At 43.3% G+C, this 17,617-nt stretch overlaps 1 protein-coding gene across 2 annotated transcripts in view; it reads right to left on the bottom strand.

Moving 5' to 3' along the window:
- Positions 1-17,617, bottom strand: part of LOC122531164 — a 48,727-nt gene that overhangs the window by 23,660 nt on the left and 7,450 nt on the right. Inside the window, exon 1 of one of the 2 annotated variants that reach the window (XM_043658852.1) lies at positions 2,731-3,929. The exons of the other annotated variant lie outside the window; for it this stretch is intronic. The gene's annotated coding sequence lies outside the window, so the exon portion shown is untranslated. Of the gene's footprint in view, positions 1-2,730; positions 3,930-17,617 lie in introns of those variants that run through there. 2 annotated transcript variants of the gene reach the window in all.

Here is a 17,617-nt window from a genome sequence, read left to right on the forward strand (position 1 = left end):
CGTTGATGTTCATGCACATGATTGGCGCATGTAGCGGAAAGGTTCTCAAGATGATCCGCAAGATTTATGAGACATTTCAAAGTGATTGTGTACGTGATCGTGCCGGTCGAAAGTAGTTCAAAGAATTTAAAACAGGGCCGGACGTAAGCTGGGACAAGAATAAGTCTCGGTATCGTTACAACCAAAAGATAACCAATCGAAGATCCCAAAAATGTGTAAAATATTCGTTTTCGAGGTTCCGTATTGCCACGAGAGAAATCCAAGGCCATTCTACAAAATTGGTAAATTTGTATTATTTTGTATTGTTTGTATTATTCAGAGAAGACGAGACTTATCCTTGGTGCAAAACAATTTAATAAGATCTTATGGAATCAGAATATATAGGATATATACACTTTGGAGAAGATTGTTAAATTTGATGAAAAAGTCTGCAACGTGTAATCTTCCAAATATTGAAAGTTCCTTTTCGAGATGATGTTCTTTAATGATTCCTCGACTTGGTATTTTAGAGAACGAGCGTGAAAAATTGGGAATGTCAAACGCTTCGACGCGGGTCATCAATTCCTAGTTTTAAGATAAAGACGTGGACAATCTATTAGCCGATCGCCCGTTCGGAATCTTTATGTTAATTCCATCTAACGTACTGTTTTAATTCGATCGATTAGTCGAACAATTAGTTTACGTCAAATTTGCGGTTTCATTTTTTTTTTTTTTTTTTTACAAAAGTGAAAGATTACTACTCGCAGACGTTATCTCGTTTGTTATTCTCGTCAAACGCATCGAGTAAATTGTCAAAGTAAATTTCATTATGGCCCTGCATGGTTATCGAGCAAAGAGAAAAAAGAAAAAAAAAAATGAGAAAAAGGAGAATGTCTTGTTGTTAAAATGTTACGTTCAGAATGACCGCTACGAGAGTCTTCAAAAAAAATGTTCGGTGCAATTAGGTTCGCGACGATACAAAATCGATGACTCGGCGTTTCTTCGAAACAAATTTTCGACCGGCATGATGCAGGTGTACGCAGGTGTACGGGCCTCTTTCGCTTATGCACGTGAGTACGTTTGAAGCCGATGAATCGGTCTCTCTCTCTCTCTCTCTGGTCAATCTCTTCCTCAGGATCTCGTGGTACCTCAGTAGCCACGCTTTCACGTCGAGTTAACTCGACGAAAGTGCACAAAATTTGGCGACGACGGAACGCGAGAAAATGGCCAAAAAAAAAATGGCCAAAAAAAAAATGGCCAGTCTGTCATTGCTCGTCGAGACCATACATGCTCATAACGTTCGATTTTTCAAGATTCGAAACGATACGATATTTAAAAGTACATGAAGTCATTGTTTCTCCGAAACGAGTTGTTTTTATACTTGTGCATCCGGTTCCCAGCGTTAACGACCGGGACAACGTTTACCACATTCGTAATAATTTCCTCCCTCCCAAAAAAAAAGAAAAGAAAAGAAACCGACCGTTTCATAGTGACGGGATTTTGCGGTCATTACATCACGTGTCTCCTCTCCGCGCGGAGGAGGTCATAAAGCTTCGTACGTACAGGATTTACGAGCGTGTACGTACGTTAGACGGCGTGCGTTCTTCGCACGTGGGAATCCCGATCCGAGATAACTTTCATCGCGATACATCGAGATAGCTATCGTTGAAGCCGAGAGCGTGGCTCGAATCGCAGATTCGCGCGTAGTTGGCGCTTCCTATCGGCCTCTCCTATCGAGGTGAGTTCGAGCTCTCCTCGTTCGAGTTTCGATATCTCACGAGTGACCGATTCCTTCTGATCGAAGGGACGTCGTAAACCGGCAAACGTTTCCGTAACGTCGACGAAAGACGCGAGTATCAGCCCGGAGAGTGTTCGTTGGACCGCTAACCGGAATGCGCGAGCGCTAACTCTCGAGCGTCTCGGAGCTTCGCGGAGCGGTTGGGTGCTCGACTCCTCGACTGCTCGGCGAAGAATAAGAGAGACAGACAGAGAGAGAAAGAGAGAGAGATAGAGAGAGAGAGAGAGAGACGCGAAAGAGAAGGAGGAAAGGATACGAAGAGAGCAAGCGAGAAACAGAGAGCAAGAGAGAAGAGAGTGGAAGAGTGGCCCGCGGGAACGGAGTGCTCGGTGCTCGCGATTGAAGAAGATGGCAAATGAGAAGGACAGAGAGGACGCGAGAGGAGCGAGCGAGAGGAGACGATCTCGGAGGAGATTCGAGGCACATTGCGCCCAGACCAGCGGCACGAAAATTTGGTGAGGCCTCCTTGCCTGCGGACCGACCACATTCCCTCCCCACCCGATTTCCTCGTACGAGAACCTTATCCGCCTGGGCAGTTTCACCGTGGTCCACTCTATCCGCGTGCGCGTTTATATCGACAGGCCGGATCATCGGCCCGGTTTGCATTAACTGTCGCAACCGCGCACCGTCCCGCTTGAATGGGAAACCCGTTAAACGAAAACGAACCAAACCCGGCCCGAATGAACGAATTCTTTTTTCCAGAGTCGACGAACGATCGTACGTCTCTGTAACGTGCCAGAGATCGTTTGACGTTTTTCGTCTACGACGTTCCTGTCGATAAACCAACCTCGTCGACACGGTCCAGCGAGAATAAACGTTGGACAATCTTTTTCAATGAAAATTGTAATTCTCGCGAGATCGTTGGCGGGGAATTTTTTTCTCCGTTGACTCGCGGACGAGCTGGGACGAGAAAGATTCGACGTTTTGTATACATATATATGAATAAGGCTCACCTAGCGATCGCGGAGTGCGTGCGGAGTCGCCACGTGTTAGCTGCAGCTTAGCGGCTCCTCGTGCCGCATCCCGGCAGCCGCGTTATCGCCTTATCAACCCCGCCTTCTTTTCCTTGCGTTTGTCTGGCGTTTGCAGTGTCCCTTTTTTTGGTCTTTTCCTCTTGCCTCTTCTTCGCACTAATCGTTAGATCCTGCCTGTTTCAATCACCGAACAATCGACCGAAGCACCGTTTGTCAGCACCCGAGGAACTGGAATTGTCTCGGCGAGAAACGATGACGAAGACGAGAATCGGTCACTCAACACAATTCACCGAATATATCTGCGTGACGTTCTCCGCGTGGCGTTCGCATCGAATCAATCGCGAGGATCGCGCGACGGTAACAGATGATCGCTCTCGAGTGGCATTCCGCAAATTGGGGCGAACGATCCGATCCGATCCGATCCCGATCGGTAACCGCGATTCGGTTCACGCGCGGCTCGTCCGACGAAAGCAGGGAAGCAGGCACAAAAGTGTCCGTGGTAGCGCCGATTTCTCACGGGAAAAGAGAAAAAAAAAAAAAAAAAGAAAAAGCGTCTGCGGAATCGACGGTTCTTTCTTGCGTACGACGTCTTCTTTTCCGCCGTCGGGGAAAAGATCGCGCGCGATATTACACGTCGGGGGACACGACGGAGAGAGAGAACGAGAGTCAAACTCCCGTTGGATCGTAGCCGATGCAACTGAGCATCGATAACGGCAGTGTGGTACCGGTAACGGCAACGGCAGCGGCAACGACAAGTAGTGTATCCGCCAAAAGATCCGCGACGTACGTTCGTCAATTTGTCCTCTCTTCCACTACTACTACTGCTACTACTACTACTATTACTACTACTACTACTACCACTAGTACTACTTCCACCTTTCCTCTTTTGCTTTTTCTCGCTCTTTCTCTGCCCCCCTCTCTCTTTCTCTCTCTCTCTCTCTCTCTCTCTCTCTGTCTCTCTATGTCTTTCTTTTTTCACCCTGCTCTCTCTCTCTCTCTCTCTCTCTCTCTCTCTCTCTCTCTCTTTCTTTCTTTCAATCTTTCTCCGTCGCTCCACCGCTCTAACAGAGAATACGTAACCACACTGGTTTACTGGTTCCGTTCGCGACGAAGATGTTCTGCGGACTGATAACCTGCCGTCTACTTACCTCCGGCAAGCGCCCCTAACGCGCCGAACTCCCTAGCACGACAGGTGCTCCGAAGGAGGAGTGGGAATAAGAGGATGGTCTCGCGGAGGGGACAGGGATAACCTACTCGTAGCAGCGGCGACAGCAGCCAGCAGCAGCAGAAGCAGCAGTAGAAGCAGCAGAAGCAGCAACGGCGGCGGCGGCGGCGGCGGCGGCGGCGGTGGTAGTAGCAGCAGCTCTTACCGGTGTATATGCATTGCGAGAGAGAGAATGAGAGAAAGAGAGGCGATTATGAGGGACGGAGAGGAGGGAGGGTTGGGAAAGAGAGGGATGAGAAAGGAGAGAGAGAAAGAGAGAGAGCGAGAGAGAGAGAGAGAGATGGGGATAGCTGGACGACGACGACGGCGGCGGCGGCGGCGGCAGGCCGTGCAACCAGCACCGAGCAGACCGAGCAGAAGAGAAGAGGGCAACGACACCGCATCGCGGGTCGGTGGGCTTCGACACATTTACCGAAAACTACATCGTCACCACCGTCACCGCCACCGATGCCGATGCCGCCGTTCCGATTCTCCGAATCTCTCCGATAATTGATCGATCGATCGATCGATCGATCGACACCTGACCCACCGTGTTCCGTACAATGCACGGAATTTTCAACGTACCCCTTCGGACGTCTTCCTCTGCTGCTAATTCGGCTGCCTACTTATTCCGTCTAATCTTGACTCGATGACGTTTCGACGTTGCGTCAACGCGAGGAAACCCCGAGGAAGGTTTATCGACGTCGATCGTCCCTTCCGAATTAGGCTCGTTAGGTTTACCCGGTGGGTTTCGCACGGCACGAGAATGAACGGTTAGAGACGATTGCCGGGGTGTCGGGAGTGATCGTCGTTATTTAGGAAGATCGTCGGGTGGTCATTCTCGATCGTTGGCCTCTTTGGGGCACGGCCATTTCGTAGCCGGGCCGCGTTTTCCATCTCCCACCCTCCTCATCTCTGCCGCTATCGCGCCACCTCATCCTTCTCGTTCTCTTCGTCCTCCTCCGTTCTTACCCTTCTCTTTTTCCTCCCGTTCGTCCTCTCCCGTATAGTCTTATACGTACATTCCTCGCCCTTTTTCTTCCTTTCGCCCGTGCCTTTTCTCTTTCTTCGACTAGGGCAGCAGCGCTCGACAGCAGCGACGTGGCCCTTTACTCGTTGCGTTACCCACGCCCCGGGGAAGTCGGATCGATCGCGATAGAATTCATCACTCGTCTGACATTTATTCCTTTGCGATTTTATCGTTTCGATCGACGACGATGATTTTCAACTTTTTCGTTTCCTCGCATATCGCGAGACCTCTGCCTCGCGCTAGATCGACAGGGTTGCGTCCTCGGCTGTAATCCGTCATCTTCCTTCCAGCCGCTTCTCGCTTTTTCTCCCTGTTTCATATCCACGTTCACGTTCCTCCGATTGTTCCGGGTTCGTTCGACACCCCCCCGTAAATCGATCTAACCGTTAATCGTGAAATCGTGACACATTCCCCTCTCGTACGTGAAAATCGTCGAACGTGGTAAATATGATAATTGATTCGAACGTCCGACGAGTCGGACGAGTCCGCGCCGATAAATATTCAACTCGTCATAGTAGCGATGCACGCGCGTTTGCGTTCACCCTTGCCTTGCGATTTTTCAGCGCGACTCGCGAGAGAAGGCCCCAGAGAGACAGCGGGTTGGCCGGGTAGCACGAGCCAGCCGAGCAACCGGGCAGTCGACGAAAAAACAAACATTTTCCGTTTTCAAGATCGCGCTAAAAACCCGGTTGCAAGTCTCTAGCGCGCGTTCTGAGAAGGATCAGGGTCGCGGGACCCAGTGTAGCCGCGGCGCAAGCGTTCGTGTACGCGAGAAGATGCGACGCGAGGCGGGGCGAAGTGCAAGGATGGACGATCCGATCCGATCCGAGGCGAGGCCAGGCGAGACAAGACGAGACGAAGATCAACCGAGGCGTCGTCGCCGTGCGCTTAACTCCCCTATAAGGCAGAGTTCTCTCTCTTTGCTGCCTCCTAGTCACCGTTGTCTCCAGGAGTACCCGATGATCCCTATAGGCAAGGTGTCCCGAACGCGCGCCACCTGATCGCCCATCTATCTACCAGTCTCGCGCGTCTACTCTCGTCGCCTCGAATTTGCTTACATCGATTCGATCGATCCAACAATCCTCACCATCTTTCGACGAAAATCAACTCGCCTGCCGCTTTCAGAAGCGTTGCTTTCGTACTGACTCGTGTATGATTTCTGTTGTTTGAACGTAGAACGTAGAAAGCTTTTGTTGGTATTGATCGTTTGATACACGCAGATATCGTCAAACATAGTGACGAAGAATTGAGAACGACAGTTATGTAATTTAGTTTAATGCTATTGAGGCAGAGTGTCAGTTTAGTAACTAGAAAATTCCATTCTGGCGAGAAACGGAGATTCACATCTACTGAACTTTCGGAACCAATATTTATCTGCTAACTGCTGACTTGAAAGTTACAGACTTGAAACAGAATATTCTTGCAACAAGTGTCCTTTTGTCCTTTTGTCAAAATTTCAATTGTGCCATTTGAAAATTCCACTAGTCACATAGTCGTTCAAGCTCGGGTAAGTCTTAGCTTCAGATAGCCGATTATATATTTAGATAGCTGATTATACTAACCAGACAGTTAATTATATAAATATAAGCAAACGAAAAGGAAAGTGGATCGTTTCGATTATTAAACGCAAGATCGACGAGATATCGATCACGCGTCGAGAAACGTGAGTCTACAATTTCTGTCTTATTCTCTTTCGGAATAAATAATTACTCTTACTTCGTAGAATCTGCAACTACACAGCGTCCTTTCAAGTGTCGGTGAATGCCAGTGAATTGTACATGTACCAGTTAAACAGCAACGTACTTTAAAGATATGTCTGGGTAATTCATGAATTTCATTTTTGTTTGAATGCTAAGAAAGAGCAAAATGTTCCTTTTAAGTAAATATCCCAGGAACGAGGTTTTCCTTGCGGACAGAAAGTGGAAGTTGAATTGAATTGCTTCGAAGACCGTATTCAACTCGAGCAGTATACTCCTTACATGTCGCGTATTCAATAAAACACTATACGTAACGGGCGGTGGAATTTTCGTTTCTTTATTTATTTCCAAATGGACGAGAAAATCCCTTTTACGTAAAGTGTACGTATGCAAATATTCTCGATGACTTGAACAAAGTGCGATCGAAGCGCGAGAAACTTCAAAGCGGAGGGCAGGCACAAATCGAAAATATGGTTACGAGGAAAAAAAAAAAAAAAAAAAAAAAAGAAAACGGAGAAGAGATCGAGAAAATGGTACCGTGAGACTTTATAAACTGCATTCTAAATGCATTTAAATGAAGACTGATTTTTCCTCAACTCTGAAAGTAATTTGTAATTAGATTCTAATACGATGTGTAAATAACTAACTAAAAAGATTTTTGTTTCTTATCTAGTACCGTCTGAGATTCATTTCAGTTACATATGAATATATTGTTAATTAACGCGTTAAATTCTTTTTTGAGATTACATTTTTTTTAGAAAAAAAAAAAAAAAAAAAGAAGAGACGAACATATGTACGAATTTCTTTCAAAATAAATTCACGCACATCAGTCTGTACTTTCGTATTTAGATTTGAATTTTCCCAATATATACGCGGGAACAGTAACTCTAAGGAGAATATATAATAGTGGGACGTCGGATCATTTCGTGCTTCGCAATGCGTTTAGCCGGCAATAGGCAAGAATGGTAAACGATGGCATCGTTTCTTCGTTTCGCCGATTTATCGGGAAAGTTCCCACGACGAGCGAGCACTTTGGCAACGAGCCGCGATCAGTCCTATTCGTTCGATCTTCGAAACGCGTCGGTGGCGAGAGGAGGGGCACAGTTTGGCGGCACGTGAGGCGCATTTTCGGCTAGTCAGAAGTCGTGAAACAGAGCCACAACGTCTCGGCCCCCTTGTACCGATCTTGTCCTCCACACAGTCGCAACGCGCATATTAATGAGTCGGCAAAAAAGAGAAGAAGAAAGGAAAGAAAAAAAAAAGGTGACCGTAGTCGTATCACGACCGGTTACCGATGGTCATTTAGACGGTGTCACGTTGTGTACGCTAATTACTTCTCAGTAACGAACCATTTCCTTGCAAACTGCCTCTCACGTGATTGCTATACGTCTATCCGCTTCGGAGAAGCGTCCGGTCCATTAGAATCGTTTGATTTGCTCGAGTCAACGTGCGCGGCGATCGTACGTGTTACGTACTGGCCGATCGCCGACAACCCATGCGCGCGCGCGCGCGCGCGAACCCATCGGGAGACGTCCTCAGGCCTTCAGGTATCTGAAACTCGCGCGGTCAACTAGCAACCGGAATTTCTTTCGTCTTTTTTACGCCGGCGCAAGAAACAGTACAGTAACCTATTGTTCGGTGCCTCGCTTCGGCCGCGAGGACTCCGGCCACGGGAAGTCGATGACGTTTCTTGCACGCACGTACGCGCAAATATTCTTCTTTCTAAAACAATCGCGGACGTCAGCGATCGCGGTGAACGCGAGCCGAAGCGTGAGACGCGTTCTACTTCGACGCCGAGTCATTCCAGGAATGACAAGCGATAACATTCCTTTGAACGAACAATATCCTAGTGCCCTCTGTGCCTTCGTATGGGAAAAATGTCCGATCAAGTTCGAATATTTAAAGCGAGATATATATATATATATATATATAGTATATGCAGTAAATGTACGTAAAATAATAAAGGTAATTAACGCTAGGTATAATAATAGTTAGAGTGTATAAATAATGATAGTAATGATGAGTGTACATATAAAATGATTTACAAGTATATAGTGAGTGGATATAAGTAATAATAGTAAGTGTACCGATAGCAATAGTACTTATTTATATAATATAATATTACTATATTAATATAATATATATTACAATAATAGTACAATATATATATTACAATAATAGTACTTATATATATAATATAATATTATTATATTAATATAATATATATTACAATATTATTATATTATAATTTATAATATAATATAATATAATATTATATATTAATACTATATAATTATATATAATTATTTATTATGTATAATAATAAATAGGCATGAAATTATATTTCACTTCATTTCGACGTTTTTGAACATCGTCGAATACTTGTTTCAGATCGACAATTGTTTCAGTTTTTAGTTCAGTACACACTACACTATCGTATGTGGCCTAATGGTTGATTCCTTCGATTTATTTTCATAATTTGCAACGATGACAGGATTTCCCTTTTTTTCAATCACTTTTGCACGTGCAAAATATTTACATTCTTTTAACCGGTGTAAAAATTAGAGCACACAGCAGTAGTGTGGTCAGTCTTGGGGACAATTAGATAATCAAAATACAATTATTGACAATCTTGATTGACAGGAATTTCAAATGGCCCTGCCGCGTTTCCAAATCGTGCCGCGCGCAAGTCAATAGCGTAAGTTCAACGATAATTGCGTATGCGCGTGCTAAACAGCAATTACAGACATTGAATCGACTAATTGTAAGTTTCGTAACGATCCGAGCTTGAGGCAGAGTAGATTTCAGCCGATGAAAGACCTTTGCAACCTCATGACTAGCTCAACCATGCAGGAACACCATACTATAGGAATCATAGACGCAGAATCCTCGAAATTGCCGCTGCGGGCGATTTAACAAAACGTTGGTAATCGCGGGCAAAAAAATTGCGCGGTGTCTGTATCACGATGCGAGTGAAGAACTGATCAAACCCATCGTTCGAAATCGTACGATTCGTTCAATCGTTCAATCGGGTTTCGTTCAATCTCTCGTTAAAAGCCAACACGCGTTAATCTGCTCCATCTTCCGAATCTTCGCGATTTCAACTATGATAGATATTTACTTCGATAATATACTACGTATATCGTGTATACGAGATCGTATATTTCTCGCAAAGAGTCAAGACTCTCACGTGAGAGTTACGAGTCTCGAAGCAAAACTATGGCGAGACTGATATTGGTTTCAACTGTATTTTCGAAAAGTTGATTCTTCCGAGAAAAAGAGAATATCAAGTGGGAAAATAAAACGAGAGGATGTACCCTCGATATCCTGTTTCTCGTAGTAGTCACGATAGATACCTTCCGCGCGCAAAGAGTTTCTCGGAACTGAGAGGTTCCTTACTTTTCAACGGTGGAAATCATTTTCTCACAAAATGTTGACCGCGTTACTGCATACGCAGCTACGTTCGTTCAATCAAATTGTCACGCACGCTTTTTTACGTTAAATTACGTCTGTATTTTTTTAAATCTTTGAACACGGAAGTAAGACATATCGTCCAAAATTTGTAAATATCGACAGAAAAGGAAAAGTCGAATATCTCAAAATTTACAGCTGTATCTAACAAATTTTCAAACTCATTCTTTTCGAAAACGTAGTCTCAAAATGAAAAGAATGTCTCTTTCTCGACTTGTTTTTGCACGTAGAATCGCTTGTATCGCGATTTCAGGGACACACTGTACAAAAGTATAATACACTCGTACACGTAACTACCATAAGTCACCGGACACTACGACAAATTGAGGTACGGGCAATTATATTCGATGAAATATCCTATTTTATGGAACGAAATTACTACTTATTGCATACGTATAATACCTAGAATACACATGTCGTACAGTTTACGTGTCAAAAATCTTATCAAGAAGTATATAATGTATCTTACATCTTTGTTTCGCCGATATATCCGCCTCGTGCAGATATGACAGCCTGAACTAACCGTGGCATTCTCTTTCGATTAATTTTATCAACATTTTGGAATGAATTTCTACCCACGCTTCTTCTAATTTCCTCCATAAGTCATTTCTCGATTTTTGGACACGTTTCCCGGAACCTTCTGTCCAATTCATCCCATAATTCTTCGATTGGATTCTTTAAACATACATACATTCTTTTGATATTTTTTTGAAATATTTATTCAGATCATATCAGGTGTTATTATAAAACAAGTAACAGTAGATGTAACAAGATTGTACAGTAAAATTAGAGAAAGCATGTCTGTGTTCTAGTAACTATTCACCTCAAAAATAAGCAAGTGCCCGGTGACTTATGGACGGGAGTGTACAAGCGGTATCAATGAACTTTCGGTTCAAGATTCAAAGGCGTTTCTGGCCAAGAGCTGGCCGGTAACTTATGGCTACGTGCTTGCAATGTACCACAGGCGCGGCGGAGTGTTCGTTTTCAGGTCGAAAGTTTGAAAGTGGTGCAGACACGTCGCGGATTCAGCCGGCGGAGGAGCCACGTTGCACGCCGAGTTCACGAGGCATTGGGCCGGTGCGGCGCGGCTCCCGAGACATTCAAACTGCGCTGTACATCGGCGACGTGTCTGCACGCGAGTTGCATTCGAGATAGTCCGTTGCCTTTCCGAGCTAGTTTCCAGGCGGATCGACAATCCGTACGATTTAGCACGGAACTCGCTGCTTATTGGCGCGGATCGAACAGTTTTCTAAATGAGTGATGCGAGAGACAGAGATAGATAGATAGATAGATAGATAGATAGATAGATAGAAGGAGGAGAGAGAAGGAAAAAGAAAAAAGGAGGCTGAAAATTACTTTCGCACGATTTCCCCTCGGGTCCAAGGACGATCGATGTCAAGGTCGTACACTCGCGAATCTTGAGCCAAGTGGAAGAGGACACCCATCGGCGCAAACGAATAAGGCAATCGCGAGATTCGCTCACCGGAATAAACTCTCTTCAACTCTGTGTGTCGTACATGGAGCGATGGGAACACGGGCAACGTGCTTTTACGATATAATTCAAGAAACACTTTTCAATCCGCGCTCCGCTCCACTCCACGTGTGGAGTATCTCTTGATATTTTCACTTTCGGCCGTTCTTTCCGCATTCCTCGACAGAGGGTTACGCGTTTGTCAATTAGCACTCTGCTCTTTTTTGTCACGGCGCTCTTTCTCGCCTCGCCATCGTCTCGATTTCGCCTCAATTACGAATTGTTGATAACTTGCCATCAATTAGCAAATTAATTCATTTGGTTGATTTTTGATTTTCAATTAATTAGAGATTAATTATTTACAATTAGAGATTAATTAATTACATTTAATGATAATTCTTCGCTGAGCAAAGTAAGCCAATTACTAGTAAGCAGTGTTTTCACTTACGATTAGATCTGCAATCAGATTTACGTGGATTTGAATTTTTCAGATATCGAGCTAATGGGCAGCTAGTAAATATCGCTATAAACGATAAACTGACTCGTTTATGATTTTCCAGTTATCTGATATCCGTGTTATTTCGTTTCCATTTGACTCGATATAACGGAAACATTCACAATTTTCACGTAGGATTAGCCTTAATTTAATAATACAAATCTTTTCATTTTTTTCTTTTTTTTTTTTTGGTCTGTGCTCTTTAAACTCTTATTTTTGTGTTTTGTACTTTGTAGAAGTTTGTGTATTTTGATTGCTAAATTACCAAATCAAGTATCGGTATTGATATTTAGATATCAATAATGATAGACTGATATTCTTGATATATTTATAATAGTCTTGTGGTCTTACACATAATTTACTAACAATAAGATATCGACAGAAATTTCAGCAGTAGGAAATTTACGATAATTACCATTAATTTATTATTAATGCAACGTATCGAGTCAGCAGCACGGTGAATCTCTTTCGACGATAACCAAGTATAAAAATACTGCATTCAGTTCGTGTATTCAAAAGAGTGGCTGTCAAAGAGATTTTCTTACTTTCTTCCCTGTTACAGTTATAATGCAATTGATATATGGATGAAAAATGTCAGACAAAGTATCAATATTTCAAGAACCGCAAGAACCACCAAGGCTCTTCATCATCGGATATCAAACGTGTTTTCAGTTCTCGAGAAAGAGAAACGACTCAATTCTTACATTGCCCGTTGGATGATTTCTAACAGAGAATGGAGAGTAACGATCCGCTTGAAGCGCGTGCTTCAAGGATCAACGGGTCTTTATTATTCGGTTGATTTTATTACTCGGCTACTGCCGGTTTCGCGCGGCCGATTTTATTTAGCACTTGCCATTGGTTAGCAACCGTAATCCTTCCCATCGCGCTCATCTGAAATTCTACGATCTCTATGCACCGGTGATCGTGGTGGCTCTACCGAAATCAGGAATCAGGAACAACCGGATGTTGAGGTGTTTTATACGTGTCGTGTGCAGTTGGCAGGCGCGTATGTAGAACGAAGTGCAGTAAATCGGGCGCGTTGCCACGAATAATATGACCCTGACCGCGCATTGAAATTCGCCTTTATCTCCTCGGCCTCGGTAGCGCGCGTTCGGTACGGTTTCGCTTGTTAATAGAGAAATTATGGAAAATTGATGGGGACTTTTTTTTTTTTTGTTTTTCGCTTCGAGTTCCGCGGATTGGCTCGCTTATCGGATCGCATAAACTGAACGATAATTTCTACGGGCTCGCCAACCAGCGTCCAACTTCAAGCTGGAAATTTCATTTATCCCGACGCGAAGGCTCGAGACTTGTACTCGCAAGTGTTTTTAGCTTTTTAGACACGAACGTGATTGACGCTTTTGAAACGATCTTTTACAGACTTGACCCGCTAATGATAAATTTACGACCGGAACGCAAAGCCGGATACTGTTTCGCCATCTATCGTGTAAGCGATCTAATAATTACTCGTTATTGTTAATTTTATTTATTTATTTATTTACGTTATGCATTTTCCTTTTTCCTGTTTGTCAGTCACAACGTCAATCGTTCGTCGTGCGTAATTCTCAAGATTTATCTTTCTATCGTCGAGCACAGGCTCCAATATCGATCTCGATCTCGAAGAGAGAACGATCTCGGCCACGATCTTTTCATTTCTCCATCCGCGGCTTGCACGTATTTCCGTTTATCTCTTATTGCCTCTAAGTAGTTACTACCTGGAAGAAATCATCAGCTGGTCCGGAGCTACCGACGAACCCGGTTGAACGCGTGCCACGATCATGTCGAGGATTAAAGGATCGGGACAGTTTGAAATTTTCAAAAAATCAATTTTTTTTTTATTTTATATAGTAGTTTGAAGTTTTAGACATAAGATATAAAAGGTCCTAGCCTTTAAAACGACTTATTTTGAGGTATAATAACAAATTCGCGGATACAGAATAATTGAATTTGTATCACTGTTTTATCACAGTATTATACAGTGTAAATCGTGTGATTCAAATGTTACTTTTGATAAATCGAATATTAGGGGACTTGGATTCAATTTAGTTGCGAATTGTAAGAACTGTGAGCCGCGATATAGTAAGTAAAAAAAGTAAGTAGGATACATGTGAAAGGATACATGTGAAAAATGACGTTCTGAAACTTTAAACGCGTTTCTTTCGAAACTAGGTTTTTAAAAAAGGTACGCAAGATATCTCGGAATCTAACCAACCGATTACTGTGAAAACTTGGTGCGTATCTTTAGTGTAACATTTACTAGGGATTGACGATCGAACATTTTTCAATTTTTAACAATTTCGAAAAATATAAACAAAAGATGTAGAAATTTTTGGCATAAAGCTCGCTACATCAAAAACAAATAGCTGCTATTTTCATAATTTTCACAAAAATGAAAATGTTGGCTCGTCAATTCATAGAGAATATTGTTTACTTTTGAACTTTCTTCGCCGTTTTGTTAAAGTTAATCCTGTTTGGCTGGAATTATACAAACTGATAGGCAATGTAGAAAAAGTTATGTAAAATGATGCCGTTAAAAAGTTAAATAAGAGCTCTCTTCTTTTCTCTTTTAATGTTGCTTTTTATAGTTCACAATGTGTTAAAATAAACCACGAAAGCTCATGTCAATCAATTATGTACTTTTCTTTTACTAGCCCACCAAAGTATTCGTAATTTTTAGGCCCGTCAAACTGTCCTGACCACTTAAGTGTCCTTCTCGCAGGATCCTGCTCTGGCATTCTGAATCGGTCTGCGCGGCGTTCAAGCCTGACACCGGGGTGAACCAAACTGAACGTAGAAAACATTTATTGTCTGCAAATCGTTCCCGTTTTGCAAAGGTTGAATTGGCCGTTTCGTAGCGGCGGTCTGTTATCGAAGTATGCGAGAATTTCTATGGCGACTGAGAAGGAAGGAAAGGATGAATTGGCGCTCGCCAAACACGTCGTCGTCTGAGTGGTAGCCTATTATTTGTGTAGCTCGCGAGTTAGCTTCGTCCATTACTTCGCATTAACAGAGTGGTCTGTTTCTTCTTCATTTCCTTCACGCTCTCCTTTCGTCTCTCTCTCTTATTCTTTCTCTCTCTCTTTTGCGCCGTTTCTTCATCGCGCGGGTCCCACGATGCAAAAAATGCTTTGTCGAATTCGCCCGAGATTCATCACTCTAGCCTGTGACTCGGAACACGCAAATTGGATATTACCGGTCGTGTTTCTTCCCCTGTACATCCGCTAATCGCGTAAACGCTTACGGTGATTGAGTGTATATCGACAGTGGCACCGTGCGACTTAAATGCAGTTTTTGGTGGTAATCCTTTAGGCAATCGGTTAAGCTAATATCAACGTTTCTGCCTTGCGTGTCGTTTGACTTTTGCCCGATCAATTTTCTTTTTACAATAATCACAGCGTCGATAATTTTATCTCTTATGAGGACGGACGACCAACAATTTTCTTTCGCCATTACGAGCTCATCTGGCGTTAGAAGTTGTAGAATTGCTACTCTTGCGACAACCACACGGACGTTCTTAGCGAGATATACGAAATAAATGACCCTGCGTTATTTGCATCGCGCCTTTGGAAAAAAAGTGATGGTTAAATTGCACCTTTGGTTCCCCCTTTCATTTCGACGTTGTTCCGTATATTTGCGTCGGCCTACAGAAAAAATTTGAGCATAAAAGTTACCCAAGTCTTCAATCGTGCACGCGAGGCTTTTAACTTCAACAAGTTGCGCGCAAATGAAATACAAAACTCTGGGAAAATCTTTCGATCCTTTTAATTTGTGTTGAACGTTCTCTCAGATTTTTCATAGCTCAAGTTCTCCTTCGAGATCGTAAAGCCGCGATAAGTTTCGAAATAAACCTTCGACAAAGTAAAATCGCGAAATAATCTTGCCTCCCCTCTCCCCACGATAATTCATCAACAAACGGCACGAACGCAGTATTTCATAAACACACAATGAGTGAATAAAATATCAAAAAGGAGAGGAAAGAGTATTTGCTCGATGAACGCGTAAATAACGCGGGAAACGATAGACGGTGCACGCGAGAGCGAATCAATATCATCCTCAATCGCGCGATAGTACGTATACATACATACATACGTGCTCTGTGTATCGGTTTCAAACCTCGGGGTACAATCGAGGCCCGCATAGACTCTGTTCCGGTAGAACGGCTAAAGGCCGTAAAACATATCGATGCTTAATCCTGTCAGACGCCTCGGGTGTCAGCGCGACAACGCAAACAGCCTGCATCCCGGGCCGTACAAACCGGGAAAGCTACAACCGTTGCTGAACGTCCAGATGGGCGCGACGACGCGTCCCGTTTCAAAACATCTCTCCCGATCTCGTCTCGATCGACTCCGTGAAATTTATCGATCGCGCTTCCGCGCTACGTGCTCCGATTCAAGCTGGCTTAACGCTGTTACCGGGATATCTCGATTACCCGGGAACGAGTTTAGATGCGCGATACGCGGCTAATTATACGTTGATACGCGTACACGCGTGTGTCAGAACCGCGCCGCGGCTAAGAAGCACGTGCCGGCTGTCTCCGGCGGCTGCAACCTTCTCCGCGGCTCATAGGTATGCCTGTTTAGTAGGAATGGGATCAAGCCCGGTGTGTAGCCGAGGTTTCGCCGAGAATCAGTGAGTTTCATTTCGTACAGATGCATTCATTTACACAAGCAACAAATGAACAATACGAATCTCGTTGGTTGCAGAGTTTGGTTCAAAAGAATCCTTTAATTCGTGTCTTAGAATGGCCAATCCAAGGACTTAGTTGTAGAAAATTATTAGGGGAATTTGGCGAAGGCATGTACATCGGAATGGAAAACAATTCGTAAATATTAATGAATTGAAAAAGTGTATTGTGGAGGAGTGAGAAGAAGTCAGAGAGTCATTAAGCAACTATATAAATTTGGTCCTGGAAGAATGGTTGTCGTTATTAAATGTAAAGAAAGTCGTACTAGGTATTGGACAATTACCAAACTCGTTACACTAGTTTCTATCCATTTAACCCGTTAAATATTTTCATATTTCTACTTTTTTTCCTTTTATAATAACACAAAATGTATTGCGAAAAGTTTAATTTATGCTACTTATACTTGTTGATGAAAACACTACGGAAAAAAATGTAAGAAAAATTTTATCATTACAATTATATCATTTGTTTAAAATGAAGAAATTTAATAACTCTCAGAATGTGCTGTCGTTTTGTCAAAAAATTTATACAGGGTGTTTCGTAACTTGTGGGACCCACTTAGAGAGCTGATTGTACGCCTAAAAACAATGAAAAAAAGTCATATAAATATATGTCCTATCTGTCTTCGTTTATGAGATATGCTGAATTCTCTGTTTTAATTACTATTACAAAAGATGCTCGAAATGACCACCTTGCATTTGAAGACAAGCCTGCACGCGTCTTGTCATTCATCTGGTTACTCTCTCTATCATTCCTGGTGTTTCTCGAATTTGTCGGAAGCCTTGCTCTATTCTATTTCGTAGTATTTCAGCA

This window comes from Frieseomelitta varia, unplaced genomic scaffold, assembly GCF_011392965.1.
Source record: "Frieseomelitta varia isolate USP_RPSP 00005682 unplaced genomic scaffold, Fvar_1.2 scaffold_379, whole genome shotgun sequence".
Lineage (NCBI taxonomy): Eukaryota > Metazoa > Arthropoda > Insecta > Hymenoptera > Apidae > Frieseomelitta > Frieseomelitta varia.